The sequence below is a fragment of the Heterocephalus glaber genome, unplaced genomic scaffold (assembly GCF_053883595.1).
Source record: "Heterocephalus glaber isolate CG9 unplaced genomic scaffold, H.glaber_assembly_v1.0 deba00001760, whole genome shotgun sequence".
In the NCBI taxonomy this organism is placed as follows: domain Eukaryota; kingdom Metazoa; phylum Chordata; class Mammalia; order Rodentia; family Bathyergidae; genus Heterocephalus; species Heterocephalus glaber.
The window spans coordinates 7,101,659-7,116,691 of NW_028258457.1; the positions used below are offsets into that span (position 1 = coordinate 7,101,659).

Below are 15,033 nucleotides of genomic sequence, written 5' to 3' on the forward strand. Positions count from 1 at the left end.
TTCAATTGTTGGGAAGAGTTTGAGAAGTACTGCCATTCATTCTTCAACAGTTTCAAAAATTCACCGATGCAGCTATTTGGTCCTGAAGTTTTCTTTCTTGGAAGCTTTTTGATTATTTCTTCCATCTCATTACTTGTCTTAGGTATGTTCACATTTTCTATTTTTCCATGATTTGGTCTTGTGTACCTCCTGTTCTATGGAGTCTGCTTTCCAGGGCCGGTGGTGGGCCTTGAGCACCATGGACAGGCACTCGAGTTCACGCCACCACAGCGTGTGCTTAGCCACGCCCCCCCTTCCAGCTTTTAAGGATCACTGTTCTATTCTCTGTCTCTATGAGATTAAAGTTTTTAGCTTCTTCATGAGTGAGAACACGAGGTATTTGTCTTTTGCTCAGTGCATTCTGTTCTTAGCAGGGCCTGCCTTCAGGAGAAGCTAGTTAACCAAAACTAGTTAACCATAGCCTAACCTTCTGGGATTTTACTAGAGCCTAAATGATCTGGGGGAAGAGAGATACTCAACTCCATTTAGCTCTAGCCTCCCATACAAGAGAAGGAAAATACCCAACTCCAGGCCACTAGAACCATTTTCTCCCTTTGAAAAGAGGAGGAAAAAAACCTGAGAAATGTTTGTGAAGTTCACAGCCCTGGGGAACAGGCTCATCAAAAGGCTGAGAAATAACCATGGCACTGTGGATGGCTCCCCCACCCCACCTCACCATCACGTATGTTACTGAAGGCTGGTTTTCCTTTACCTGGCACAGCATGTCCTACTGGAACCTTGATCTCAGACTTCCAGCCTCCGGAACCATGAGAAACACATTTCTGTTATTTCAGCCACCCACCCTGTGATACTGGAACGCACGGAGCTCCCCTCGTGTGGCATGGGCTTCCTCCCAATGTGGCAGCCTTGGAAAATCCAGGCATCTATGGAGACTTAGGGCTGAGAGTGAGGGAAGGAGAATGTTTCCCATCCTCTTAAAGCCTAGGCTTGGAACTTAACCCTGTTATGCTTTGAATCAAAAATGTCCCTGAGGGCCAGGGATTTAGCTCAGTGGTTCCACCGCCTGCCTTGCAAGAGTAAGGACCCAAGTTTAATCCCCAGTACAAAAAAAAAAAAAAAATGTTCCTGAAAAAAAAATTTTTTTAAATGACCCTGAAAGAGCTTTGTGTGTTCAGAGGTAAGGCATGGAGAAGGTGATTGGATCATGAGACATTCATCTCATACGCGAATTGATCCCTAAATGAGTTCATTGCTGAATATGGTGTTAGGAGGTGCAGCCTGACTAGAGGAAGTAGGTCACTCAGGGTGTGACCTGGAAGAATACATTCTTGTCCCTGGCCCTTTCTTATCTTTCTGGCTCTCTTGTTCTAGTTCTGCTTTCTGGCTAATGTGAGGTAAGCAGCTCTCCTCCACTGTGCCCTTCTGCCGTGACAGTTCTGCCTTGGTGCCAGCCAATCATGGATGAAAACTCTGAAACTGTGAGCCAATCTTCCGCTACCTGGTTCCACACTACAGAGGCACAGGGGATTATAAAGGCCCTTGTCCTGAGCACCACAAGATAGAGCAGAAGTTAGCAACAGAAAGAGGCCTCTCAGGCTCCTCGATGAAAACTGAAGCTCAGCGGAAAAGTAAAGAGAATCTCTACAATAAAGGCACACCAGACCACTGTACTTGGTAAGTTGGAGGGATCATCATCTGGGATCATCACCTCCCATCGGAAACCTGCACTATCTTCAGGGGAAGGGCAACTGGAACCTGCAGTAGAACTTTGCAGAGTTCAACCCTGCAGGAGGACAGGGAGCTCACCTTGGGACTAGCAGCCAGAAATCTGCCTGAAGCTAACAGGTCTGCTACTGGCTTGCTGAGACTCATTGACTTGTATATGCACACGGCTACCTACATTGCCTACTGTGACAGCAGAGACATACCCTGAAGGAGGCCCATCATTTTTATTTTTTGTTATTTGCAAAAAAGAAAAAAAAATTTTTCTCTTATTTTTAATTCTTCATTTTTACTTTTTTTTCTTTCTTTTATCTATTCTCTCTCTCTCTCTCTCTCTCTCTCTCTCTCTCTCTCTCTCTCTCTCTCTCTCTCTGTTCTCTCATTGTCTCACATTGCTCTTCATCTCCCCATTTGTTTCTTTCTGGACTGAATTCAGATTTCTCTTTTATTATTCTTTTCTTCTCTTTTTCCTTCTCTTGATTATCATTAGTTTTAAAGGAAAATAAATACAGTATCTAGCCTCCTTATTGCTGTTAGGTGGTTCTGTTCACATCTTTGTTCTTCCATTCTGCCTTTTCCTCTTGCCTTTAACAATTTCTTAGAGTTTGTGTGAACTTCCTGTGTCTTCTGGCCTCACCGCTAATCTTTCCTGATCTTTCTACCTGCCCCTCCCTCCCCAACTCCTTCTAACTCCCCATCTCGAAGGTTAAAGTTGCTATAATGAAGAGTTTATTTACTATAAACATATGTTGGGTTGGTCCTTGGTTTTGATTTAATTCACACAGTTAAATGTAATAGATTAATAACTACCACTAATTGTCATTTTCTAAGCTGCGCTTGATGCTATGGTATTACTGATTCTATCATTTGGGCTAAGATGTTGTGATTGATCTAATCAGTTTTCTTTCCTGGTATAATGAAAATGAAATAGCCTCAGAGTCATTAGAGTCTCAAAACCTAAACACCAGCTATATCTGGAAGACACCTCTGAAAAGCAATCATTCCACAAAGGTTTTAAACACAAGCAACAAAGATACCTACATTAAGCAATTTTGAAATATCAATCCAGGAATTAAACCCAGGACAGTACCAAAAACAAAAATGAGAAGACATTCAAGCAAGGCACAAACTCAGGCTTCCACCCCACAAAAGGCAAATTCTGGGAGAGATGAGGTGGAAAATTCTGATAATCAACCACCTGGACACCCTGAACTGATAGCACAGGAAGTAACAAAACAAATGCATGAGGCTCTAGAAAAATTCAAAGCAGAAATAATCTCCCAGATAACTACAGAGATGGTGAGCAGAGTGAAAGACATGATTAGAGGCTCTAGAACAGAAACAGGTAAAAAAAAATAGATGAGCTCAGAAACATGTTGGAAGCCATGAATCCCCAGCATAAGAAAGAAATGGAAACCATGATCACCCAACTTAAGAAAGAAATGGAATCCATGAAACAGATTCAAACAGATATTCAGAAGATTAAAAACTCCATTGAAAGCATGCAGAGCAGATTAAGGGAATCTGAAGACAGAATATCAGATATAGAAGATAGGATTGCAGTTAAGGACCATGAAAATAGAGATTTCTTAAAGATAGTAAGGGACCATGAGAAATCAATCCAACAGCTGCTAGATGATGCAAAGAAGAATAACATAAGGCTGATAGGGGTCCATGAAAAAACAGGAGAAAGTACAATTGACATAAAAAAACTGTTCACAGAAGTAATAGTAGAAAACTTCACAGACAGAGGTGGAGAATTGGACGTACAGATAAGTGAGGCATATAGAACTCCAACTAGCCAAGATCAAAAAAAATCTACACCTAGACATATAATAGTCAAGATCCCAGAAACCCAACAGAAGAATAAAATTCTACAGGCAGTTAGAGAAAAGAAACAAATCACCTACAAAGGAAAGCCCATCAGAATCACTGCAGATTTCTCAACACAACCCCTCAAATCAAGGAGAGCCTGGAGTGAAGTATTTCAAGCCCTAAAAGAAAATAACTTCCAACCTAGACTGTTGTAGCCTGCAAAATTATCTTTCAAAATCTATGGGGAAATTAGATGCTTCCACTACAAAGAACACCTGAGATATTTCATGGACACCAAACCAGCACTCCAAACAATTTTAAGCAATATCCTAGAAAAAGACAGTGAAGGTCACAACTCCATGAGGCCCAACAGAGGGAAGCCACCAGGCGAGGTAAGACACTAAAGGGAAAGGGGGGAAAATAAGAAAAGAGCCAACAACAGTAAAACATCATGACAAGGATGAGTCAATATCTATCAATTATAACTATCAATGTTAATGGCCTCAATTCACCAATCAAAAGAAATAGACTGACAGAATGGATTAAGAAGCAAAATCCAGCAATATGCTGTACAGAAGAAACACACCTAACTCAAAAGGAAATTCATAGACTGACAGTAAAAGGATGGAAAACAGTTCTCCACATGACAGGAACCCAGAAAAAAGCAGGGGTAGCAATCTTATTTGCACACAAAGTAGACTTCAAACCAAAACTAATCAAGAGAGACAAAGATGGTCACTACATCCTTGTGAAGGGAACAATCCAATAGGAAGAGATGACAGTCCTAAATATATATGCACCAAATACAAATGCCCCCAACTATACAAAACAAATATTAATGGACATGAAAAACCAAATAAGCACTAATACTATTGTAGTGGGGGACCTCAACACCCCTCTATCACAAATAGACAGATCATCTAGAAAAAATTAACAATGAAACTGCGAGCCAAAATAAACCTTTCTCATCTGAATGATGTTCATTCCAGCAACAGAAAGGTGACCAATATAACCCATATTCCATCAGTGATGCAAGTCATAAAAACCAGCCTGAATTCACATGAAGGGGAATAAGACTTTACCTCCTCAAAAGAGAAGTGAGGTAGGAAAGGAAACTGTCTTTTAAAAATCATAGATCCAGACTGAGAAATGTGCCTGAGATGAAAAGTTTGAAGAGCACACAATGAGAAAGAGAAACTGTGGCTATGCTGTGAATAAGTGGATCTGAGACTCTGTAGTTGCTCAGCAAAGGAACTCCCTCTTTTTTTTTTTTTTTTTTTTTTTTTTTGTACCAGGGATCCAACTCAGGACCTTTGCTTTTGAGGCAAGCGCTGGAACCACTGAGCTAAATCCCCGGCCCAGGAACTCCCTTTTATTGGCAGGCATAGAGCTACAGTACATTTCCCAGCATTCTTTGCAGTTGGGTATGGTCATGTGACTGAGATCCAGCCAGTGGGAATGCAAGGAGAAGGAATGTATGCCATTTCCAAACCTAGTCAATCTATATATCTGCCTCATCTTCCAGAACTCCAGTTCCTGCATCCAGATGCAGGTTCTGGCAGGCAGTATCTGGGGAGCTGTAGGGAATAACAGAGCCATAAGATGGGAGAAAGCTAGGTCTCTGGATGATTTCTGGAAGAGAATGCCCAGAAGCCACTAAACCATACACTCACACTGAACCACTTAGTGAGTGAGAACTGAGCTTCAACTATGTTAAGCCATGGCCAGATGGGAGCTTGCTTGTTGTACCAGCTAGTGCTATCTGCTCTAACTAAAATACACAGATTTTTTTTCATTCATTTATTGGTACATTTTAGGTATACAATACGTTTCCATTTATCATTGGGTGCTTGGACCTGTACATGATGTATCTTAGTTCTTATTTTTTTCCCCATTGCCTGTGGGCCCTTCACCCCCTCCACCCTTCCCCATTTACATAAATTTCGCTTCCATTTTTTTTCTTTTCTCATAATTTTTCCTTTCCCTTCTTCCCTTTCCCCTTCCCTTCCCACCACCCCTACACCTTTGGACCTTTTCCTATTTCAAATTATGAATTATTCATTTTAATCCTTATTAACACTTTCAGTTTCTCACACTAGAGAAACTATTCAGTATTTACACATACGTGTCCTATTTATGTCACTTAAGAGTATGGCCTCAATATGCATCCATTTAGCTATAAATGTCTCTAATTTTTCATTCTTTATGGCTGAGTAGTACTCCATTTTGTTAATAAACCACATCTTCTTTATCCAGTTTCCAGTTGATGGGCACTTGGGCTGTTTCCATGTTTTAGCTATTACAAACTGTGCCGCTATAAACATGGGTGCACATATATCAATGTGGTATGATTCTTTTAATTCTTTGGGGAAGATACCCAGCAGGGGAATAGCTGGGTCAAATGAGACCTCCAGCCCTAGTTCTTTGAGGTATCTTCACACTGATTTCCATGGTGGTTGCACCAGTCTGCACTCCCACCAACAATGGAGAAGGGTTCCTTTCTCTCCACACCCCAACCAGCATTTGTTATTGGTTGATTTCTTGATAGCAGCTATTCTTTCTGGGGTGAGGTGGAATCTCAGTGTTGTTTTCATCTGCATCTCTCGAATAACCAGTGAAGTTGAATGTTTTTTCATATATTTATTTGCTGTTTTTACTTCTTTGTCTGAGACATGTCTGTTCATTTCAGATGCCCATTTTTGAATTGGGTCTTTGAATATGGGGGGATCTGATTTTTTTCAATTCCTTATGTATTCTAGATAGTAAACCTTTGTCTGAGGTACAGCTGCTAAAAATTTTTTCCCACATTGTAGGTTGTCTCTTAGCTCTGTTGGTGGTTAAAGTTGCTGTGCAGAAGCTTTTTAATAAGATGAGATCCCAGTTGTTGATTCTTTGTGCTAGCTCCTGTGCTACTCAGGTTTTGTTCATAAAGTCTTTTCCTATGCCAATGTCTTCAAGAGTTCTACCTAACTTATTTTCCAGAAATTTTAGTGTTTCTGTCTTAATATTTCGATCTTTAATCCACTTCGATCTTAGTTTAGTGCATGGTAATGGGTAGGGGTCTAGTTTTAATCTATGGCAGGTTGAAATCCAGTTTTTTCCAGCACCATTTATTAAAGAGGCTATCTTTCCTCCAGTGAGGGTGGTTGGCTCCTTTATCAAAGATGAGGTGGCTGAGTATGTCTGGAGTTGTTTCTGCATCTTCTAATCTATTCCACTGATCCTCAGGTCTGTTTCTTTGCAAGTACCATGCTGTTTTTATCACAGTAGCTTTGTAGTATAGTTTCAAGTTGGGGTTTGTGATACCCCCAGCTATGTCTCTATTGCCTAGAATTGCTTTTGCTATTCTAGGTCTCTTCTTGTTCCAAATGAATTTTTGGATTGTTTTCTCTAGTTCTGTGAAGTATATTGTTGGAATTTCAATTGGCATTGCATTAAATCTATATAGTAGTTTTGGAAGTATGGCCATATTCACTATAGTTGTTCTTCCTACACAGGAACAAGGAATGTCTTTCCATTTTCTTATATCCTCCTCGATCTCCTTTTTCAGAGTGCTGTAGTTTTCAGTGTAGAGGTCTTTTGCTTCCTTTGTTAGGTTGATTCCTAGATATTTCATTTTTTGGATGCTATTGTAAAAGGAATTGTTTCCCGAATTTCTCTCTCAATGAGTCTGCTATTTGTGCATAAGAAGGCTATTGTTTTTTGAGTGTTGACCTCATATCCAGCTACACTACTGAATCTGTCAATTAGGTCTAGAAGACTTTTGACTGAGTTTTTTGGGTCTTCTATGTAAAGCATCATATCATCAGCAAATAATGACAGTTTAACTTCTTCCTTTCCTATCTTTATTCCTTTTATTTCTTTCTCATTTCTAATTGCTGTGGCTAATGTCTCCAGAACTATATTGAACAGGAGTGGTGATAGTGGACATCCTTGTCTTGTTCCTGATTTTAGCATGAAAGTTTTCAGTTTTTGACCATTTAGTATGATGTTGGCTGTTGGTTTTTCATAAATAGCCTTAATCAGGTTGAGATAAAGACCTTCTATTCCAATTTTCTGTAGGGTTTTTATCATAAATGGGTGTTGGATTTTGTCAAATGCCTTTTATGCGTCTATTGAGATGATCATATGGGTATTTTTGTTTATTTGTTTGTTTGTTTTGGTACCAGGGATCGAACTTGCGACTTTATGCTTGCAGGGCAGGCACCAGAACCACTGAGCTAAATCCCTGGCCCAGATCATATGGTTTTTGTCCTTGACTCTGTTAATATAGTGTATTACATTTATTGATTTACAAACGTTGAACCATCCTTGCATCCCTGGGATAAATCCAACTTGGTCAGGGTGTATGATCTTCTTGATGACCCTCTGTATTCTGTTTGCCAGGATCTTTTTGAGGATTTTTGCATCTATGTTCATTAGGGAGACTGGCCTGTAGTTCTCTTTTTTGGTTGGGTCTTTCCCTGGTTTTGGAATCAAAGTAACACTTGCTTCCAGGAATGAATTTGGAAGCCTTGCTTCTCTTTCAATTTCCTTGATGAGTTTAAGAGTAATGGTGATAGTTCTTCTTTAAATGTCTTGTAGAATTCAGGAGTGAAGCCATCAGGACCTGGGCTTTTCTTTGTTGGTAAATTTTTTATTACATTTTCAATTTCACTCATTGTAATTGGGGTGTTTAGAATTTCTATACCTTCTTCATTTAACTTTGGTAATTCGTATATATCTAGGAATCTGTCCATTTCTTCTGTGTTGTCCATTTTATTAGAGTACAGGTTCTCAAAGTAGGTATTGATGATCCTCTGGATTTCTGCTGGGTCTGTTGTGACTTCACCTTTTTCGTTCTTGGTTGCATGGATTTGAGCCTTTTCTTTCCTTTTTTTGATAAGGTAGGCTAAAGGTTTATCGATTTTATTTATTATTTCAAAAAACCAACTCTTTGATTCATTAATTTTTTGTATTGTTCTCTTAGTCTCCATTGCATTGATTTCTGCTCAGATCTTTATAATTTCCTTTCTTGTATGAGCTTTGGGTTTGTTATGCTCTTCTTTTTCTAGGAGTTTGAGGTTCTGCATTAGGTTATTTAACTGAGTTCTCTCTGTTTTCCTAATATGGGCATTCACTGCTATGAATTTCCCACGTAGAACTGCTTTCATTGTGTCCCATAGATTCCTGTATGTTGTACTGGCATTATCATTTACTTGTAGAAACTGTTTAATTTCTTCTTTAGTTTCCTCTGTGACCCATTGGTTGTTTAGGAGAGTGTTATTCAATTTCCATGTGTTTGTGGGAGCTTTGTGGCTTATGTTATTGATCTCCAATTTTATTGCACTATGGTCTGATAATATATAGGGGATAACTTCAATTCTTTTACATTTACTTAGACATGTCCTATGAGCTAGCATGTGGTCTGTTTTGGAGAATGACCCGTGTGCAGCTGAAAAGAATGTGTTAAAATAAACAGATTGATCTCAGGGAAAGGCCTAAAACAGAGCATTTGAAAAAGACAGGAGTCCTGGAGGCTGAGGCAGGAGAATTGAAAGCTCAAGCCTAGCCTGGGCAACTTAGTGAGAACTTGTCTCAAAATAAAAAGGGCTGGGGTCATTGCAGCTGGCCAGGGCGCAAAGGCCGGGCCTTTTCTGTCAGCACAAATGTCAGTGTGTGGAGGGTAGAGCCTCAGGCTTCCTTCGCTCGAGTTCAGGCAGCTTGGAATCCCAACTTCCTGAGCAGACAGCCTGCCAGCCCTGCAGGCACAGCTCCAGCAGCCGCAGAGGGAAGAATTAAGTTTTTCATCTAAAATTTGGAAGCTAAGTTAATAACATAATGAAGCCAGCAAAACACTTGCCAGGCACTAGTAACAAGTCGCCAAGTATTCAAGATTTCACTTATAAAAAAGGTCATCTCGGGCCGGGGATTTAGCTCAGTGGTGCCGCCCGCTGCCTTGTAAGTGCAAGGTCCTGAGTTCAATCCCAGGTACCAAAAACAAAGGCCAGCTTAATTCACCATCATTGCCCAAAACAAAAGAAAAACATGGTGCAAAATTAGTACAAAATAAAATTGAACCAGTGGTCTTACAGTCTCCACCGACAGAGGAATCTATTGTGCAGTAGGCTTTGCTTATTCCATCGAGTAGGACAAATGAATCAGTGGGAAAAGATGAAGCGAACAGGACTATCAAGCATGCAAAGACAGTTGTCTCTACTTTGGAAAAAGTCTATGGATTTGGCTTTGAGAATGAAGAACAAGTAGTGAAGCCTGAACAGGAAGACTTACCTTTATCAGTTGGGGATGATATGAATTTGTTCTTGATGTGCAGCTCAGCTAGAAGAAGCAGTGAAGGAAGAAACCATATTTCAGAATCTCTGTTTAAGTGGTTTCAGCGACAGGTCAGTCAAATGAAGGAGATAAGTAGAGATCATAGTCTTTTAGAAGGAGATCTTCCAGCACCTGATAAAACTGTCATGGTAAACATACACAAATAGTAACCTTAATGCAAAAACGCCAAAAACTGAGAAATGTTTTCAAACATAGGTCTGAATACTCCTTGAAATCTATGATGTCTAAATCAATGAGGGATGAAGAAAAGCCATCAACAAAAGTGGATAGCTGTGAAACTGTGGAGCAGCAAATTTAAGAATTCCTAAAAATCCACTCCACTGAAGAATCTGTGGATGTTTCTGCAAAAGAACCACAAACTTTTTATTCAGTGACTAATCAATTGAATGCAGTGTTGAAAATACTTGAAAACAGGCAAGTGAATTGGCGAGAGCTAAGAATGATCAAACTTTGTTAGAGGCTAAATGCAAACAGAAGCAAAGTGATTTTGAATTGTTGTTAGAGGAGAAATCAGTGATGGAAAATAAATTACAAAAGTTGAAGGATACAGAGAAAAGCACACAGAAAACAAAACCTACACATGACCAAACAAAGAAAACTGTTAAACCTGAGAAGAAAAAAGACAAAGAAAAATCTGAGGATTCAGAACAGAAGATGCCGATAGTTCAAGAGTTTAAAATGAAAAAAGATTTGCTTCAAGTCCAGAAAGTAGCAGATGATCTGAAAAATGAGAACAAAGCCCTTAAGGATCAACCTAAACAGGCATTACTGGAAGCTGAAAGAACTAAGCATAAGGTTAACCAAGTCCTAAATCAAGGGGTGGAGTTACTTCAAAGTGATGAGAACAAGAGATTAGTGGAAATTGGTATTGATAAAATAAAAGCTACAGGTGGACAAAAGACCAATGATAAAATTCAAGAATATCCACAGATCTCAGCTGTTCAAAGTCGAAGACCATTTGAAGAAAGATCCTAGTAGAATTTCTGAAATATTTTGGAAAAGTATCCCGACCTTCAAACAGTGAATGGGAGAGAAGTAAGGAGACCCTTCCTGAGCAGACACATGGTATTGCTTAGAATAAAGTACAATTTTGTGCAAAAAAATAAAAAAAAAAGGGCTGGGAATATACTGAAGGCCTTGGGTTCAATCCACAATAGTGATGAAAGAAAGAGAGAGAAGAGAGAGAGAGAGAGACAGAGAGAGAGAGAGACAGAGAGACAGAGAGAGAGGAGGAGGAGACTACAAAATAGATTTAAAGTAACTGACCAGGAAGCAAAGAGAAAACCAATCAGGGGACTGATGGAAAACAGGATACAGGACATAGAAGTGACAAGAACCCAGGAGGGGGCTTGAGAAACACCATATGCTATGACAATCTGGGCCAAGAGGAGTCAGTCGAGAGAATAGGGCCCTTAATACAAGAAATTAGAGACACCCCCTTTATTTGGAACTTTCTTGTCATGCTTATGGACAATCAAGAAAGCAGAAGTTTTCAGATCTTGTTTACTGCTTTTCAGCTTTGTCACAGACAAGGAGCAACAAGGGACAGAGACCCAGGATTAATTAAAGCTTCCAATAACACGCTGAAGAATGAGAAAGAATTCACAAAATTCAACGCTGTCCACATTTTTAAAAACCTCATGGGAGAAACAGAAAGGACAGCAACCCGTAAATATAAAGATAGTGCTCCGAATTTCAAAGGACATCCCTGAAAATTGCAAACTGGACACCTCACGCTAATTCCAAATCAAGTACTTTCTTTTTTTTTTTTCTTTTTAAACAGGAGGAGAGGTTTAATTTGGCTCATGGTTCAGGGGATACAATCCAAGCTTGGATGGCTCCATGGCGAATGGACAGGGTGGAAAAAAGCAGCTCACTTCAAGCAGAAAGAGAAGGGAGGAGCCGGAGAGGGAGCTATGCCCTTTCAAGTACTTTCACCCAAGTCTGAATCACTATCCTCTCTCAGGAAAGGATGCTCAATGCTGATAATTACTAGGGAAATGCAAATCAAACCCACAATGAGACCCACAATTGCTTCACACCCATTAGGATGGGTGTAGTGGAAAAAGGAGCAAAGTGTTGGCAGAGATGTGGGGAAACTGGAACCCTTGAGAGGAGCTGGTGGGAATGCCAAATGGTACAGCCACTGTGGAAAACAGTATGAGGGTTCCTCCAAAAATTAAAAATAGAATTACTATAAGATCCAGCAATTTCTCTTCTGGCTGGGAACCCAAAAGAGCTGAAATCAAGCCCTCAACCAGGAATCTGTACACTAGAGTTCAGAGCAGCACCAATACCCATGGCAGGTGATTAGTTCCAGGACTCCCAGCAGATGCCAGGATCCACAGATGCCTCAGCCATCACTAAGACACAGTACCCAAGACCCACAGCTTGGGGAGGAGAGGTTCATTCTGGCTCATGGCTTTGGTCTACGGTTCTCTGGCTCCAAGGTAGAAATAAGGTGGCAGAAGGAACATGGTGGATCAAAACCTGTTGTGGTTTGGATTTGAAATGGCCCCGAAAAGCCTCGTGGACTCAGAGGCGGGGCTTGTGGAAGAGTCGCTGGATTATGGGGACATACAGCTGACTTGCTGTTAGGACGTGAGGCCTGATCAGAAGCGGGTCACTGGGGGTATGACATGGACATGACCTCCCGCCTGGGCTCCCCCTTTCCTCCTGCTTCCTGATCACCATGACATAAGCGGCTTTCCTCCACCGAGCCCTTCTGCCATGCTGTTTCTGCCTGAGAATCGTCCAGCTGTGACTGTATGCATGAGCCAAAATAAACATCTCCTCCTTTAAATTGTGGCTGTGGGGCATTGTGTCTCAGCGACAAGAAAGTGACTAAGACACAACTCACGGCAGCCAGGAAGCAGAGAGAGATGGGAGGAGCCAGGGACAAGGATACACCCTTCAGGCCACGCCCCCCGTGCCCACCCTCCAGCCAGCCCCACCTCCTAAGGCACATTCAGCCGTGGACTAATAGATGGATGAATCCACCGGTGAGTATAGCACCCCCAGGGTCCAATCACCTTCCAGACACATGAAACTTTGGGGGGACATATTAGGACTAAAACCTAACACATATTTGCATAGCACCTGCGCACACCCTCCTGTAGCCAGTAAAGAATCCCTAGATGGCTAGTACACCTAAGACAACATAGCTTCTGTGCACATAGTTGCTACACTGTATTGTTCAGAGGATGACAGTTAGAAAACAATGCATGTGTATTCATTACAGATACAATTTTGATGTGTGGTTGGTTGACTCCGCTGAAGCAGAACCTGTACTTACAGAGGCTTGTCTTTATATATTGTCAATTAAAAAAATAAAATAGAAAGTCAACACTGCAGAACCTGTGCTCTGCTTTAAGCTGAAGCCACATCCAGCCTGAACTCTTTCCTCTGCCCCTTCCTGCCCCATAGGGCCAGTGTGACCAGAGTAGAGAGGGAGCTGACAGCTATAAAAGGCCTTGAGGGACATCCTGAGGGCTCAGCCTGGTCGGTGCCTGGGCTCTCTGGTGTTGGCTATGCTTTTCTGCCTGGATAGGAAGTGGAGATCCTAGCACTGACTTGAAATCAGCCAACATCCACTAAAGAAACCAGCCCGGTTCCGGGGCTCCCCCTCTCCTGCAGCCTGGAGCTGACTTCCCCATGTCTTCACTGCTAGTGGATTTCTGAACAGTGTAGCCCCGGAAGCTGATGCTATATCCCTGAAAGCCACTAGAGGCCACCACACAGCTTCCAATGCGTGCTGCGGAGTGGAAAAGATGTAAAGGAATCAGGTAGAGGCCCAGGAAACTCAGGCTGCTCTGAGGAATCCCTGAGGACCTGCTTCGCTGGAATGAATAGTCCCCGTGTGATACGATTAGGCCCGAGATGAAACCCAGCCCCGTGCCTGATTTTATCACTCAAAATTTTACCATTCCCAGGTCAATCCTTCGGATCCTTTCCCATGTGGTTAGTTAGGGATCTTGAGATGAAAGCCTTCTGGATTTCATGCAGGTCCAGATCCGATGACAGATGTCTTTATAAGAGAAAGGAGAGAGAGACTTGAGCACACAAAGGAAGCCATGTGAAGGCAGAAGCAGGGACCGGAGCAGCCAAGGACACCAAGGACCACGGGCCACCACCCCAGCTGGAGGAGGCGAACACAGCCTCTCCCTGGCATCTTCAGGAGACTGGGCTGCCAATGCGTCAGCTTTAGATTTGTGGCCTCCAGGACTATGGGTCAATAAATATGGGAGGTTGCACTGGATGTTGGTGATACTTTGTTATAGCAGGCTTGGCAAACTTCTAACTCTGTATGGGTGTGCGCACGTGTGTGTATGTGCAGAAATAACACAGCTGGACTTCCAAGTTGGAGCATATGAGGCTGCTGTGTGGTCTTTGAACCCCTCAGTGTGGACATAGCGAGGGACCATCTATTCCCTCTAATCCAACTTCCCAACCAACAGCAGGCCCCTCCAGGGCACACCTGGTCCTCCGAGGGTGAGCAAGGGTCCTTCATCACCTCCACCACTCCAGCAGGAAGCAGCACCCCAGCAAGACATCCTGAGGAAGCCACTTATCCCCTCATACCTGGCCTTCTGGGGGACACTGAGGAGCAGAGGTCCTGTTGGGGTCTTACTGGGGATTGGCCTAACTCCTGACAGCTTCTCCCTCTCCCCTTGCACTGCAGGCCAAATGGCCCCCTTGAAGTTCCAGAACCTACCAGGACCTCCCCCATCAGCACCTGCCCCATAACAGCTCCCTCCCCCTTCTTTCCTGGCAAACCCTCCAGTAGATATCACCTCAGATGCTTCCCCCTCCCTTCTCATCCTCCCCCACTCAACACCGGCATAGATGTACATTTGCTCCTAGCGCTTCTTGTCTCCCCAGCCATGGGAAGCATCATGCTGTGTCATCGTGGCCGGGTTGGCTGTGACAGGCCCCATTAGATTGTGTGCACTTTGCAATCCGTGAGTCACTTTGCCTGACTCCTACAACAATAAGCCAGTGTATGAGTTTCCTTGAGCTGCTGTAACAAAGCATCACAGACTAAGTAGCTCATGAAAGAGAAATGCATTGTTCCACAGCTCCAGGGTCTGGAGTCCAAGGCTGGCTCCTCTGGAGTCCTCTCTCTTGGGCTTGCAGATGGCCACCTTCTCCCTGCGTCTGAGG

The 15,033-nt window shown here is 42.3% G+C and overlaps 1 pseudogene; it reads left to right on the top strand.

The window, feature by feature from the left end:
* The first annotated feature begins 1,184 nt into the window (after positions 1-1,184).
* Positions 1,185-14,569, top strand: LOC101712476 (coiled-coil domain-containing protein 7-like; annotated as a pseudogene).
* The last annotated feature ends 464 nt before the right edge of the window (positions 14,570-15,033 follow it).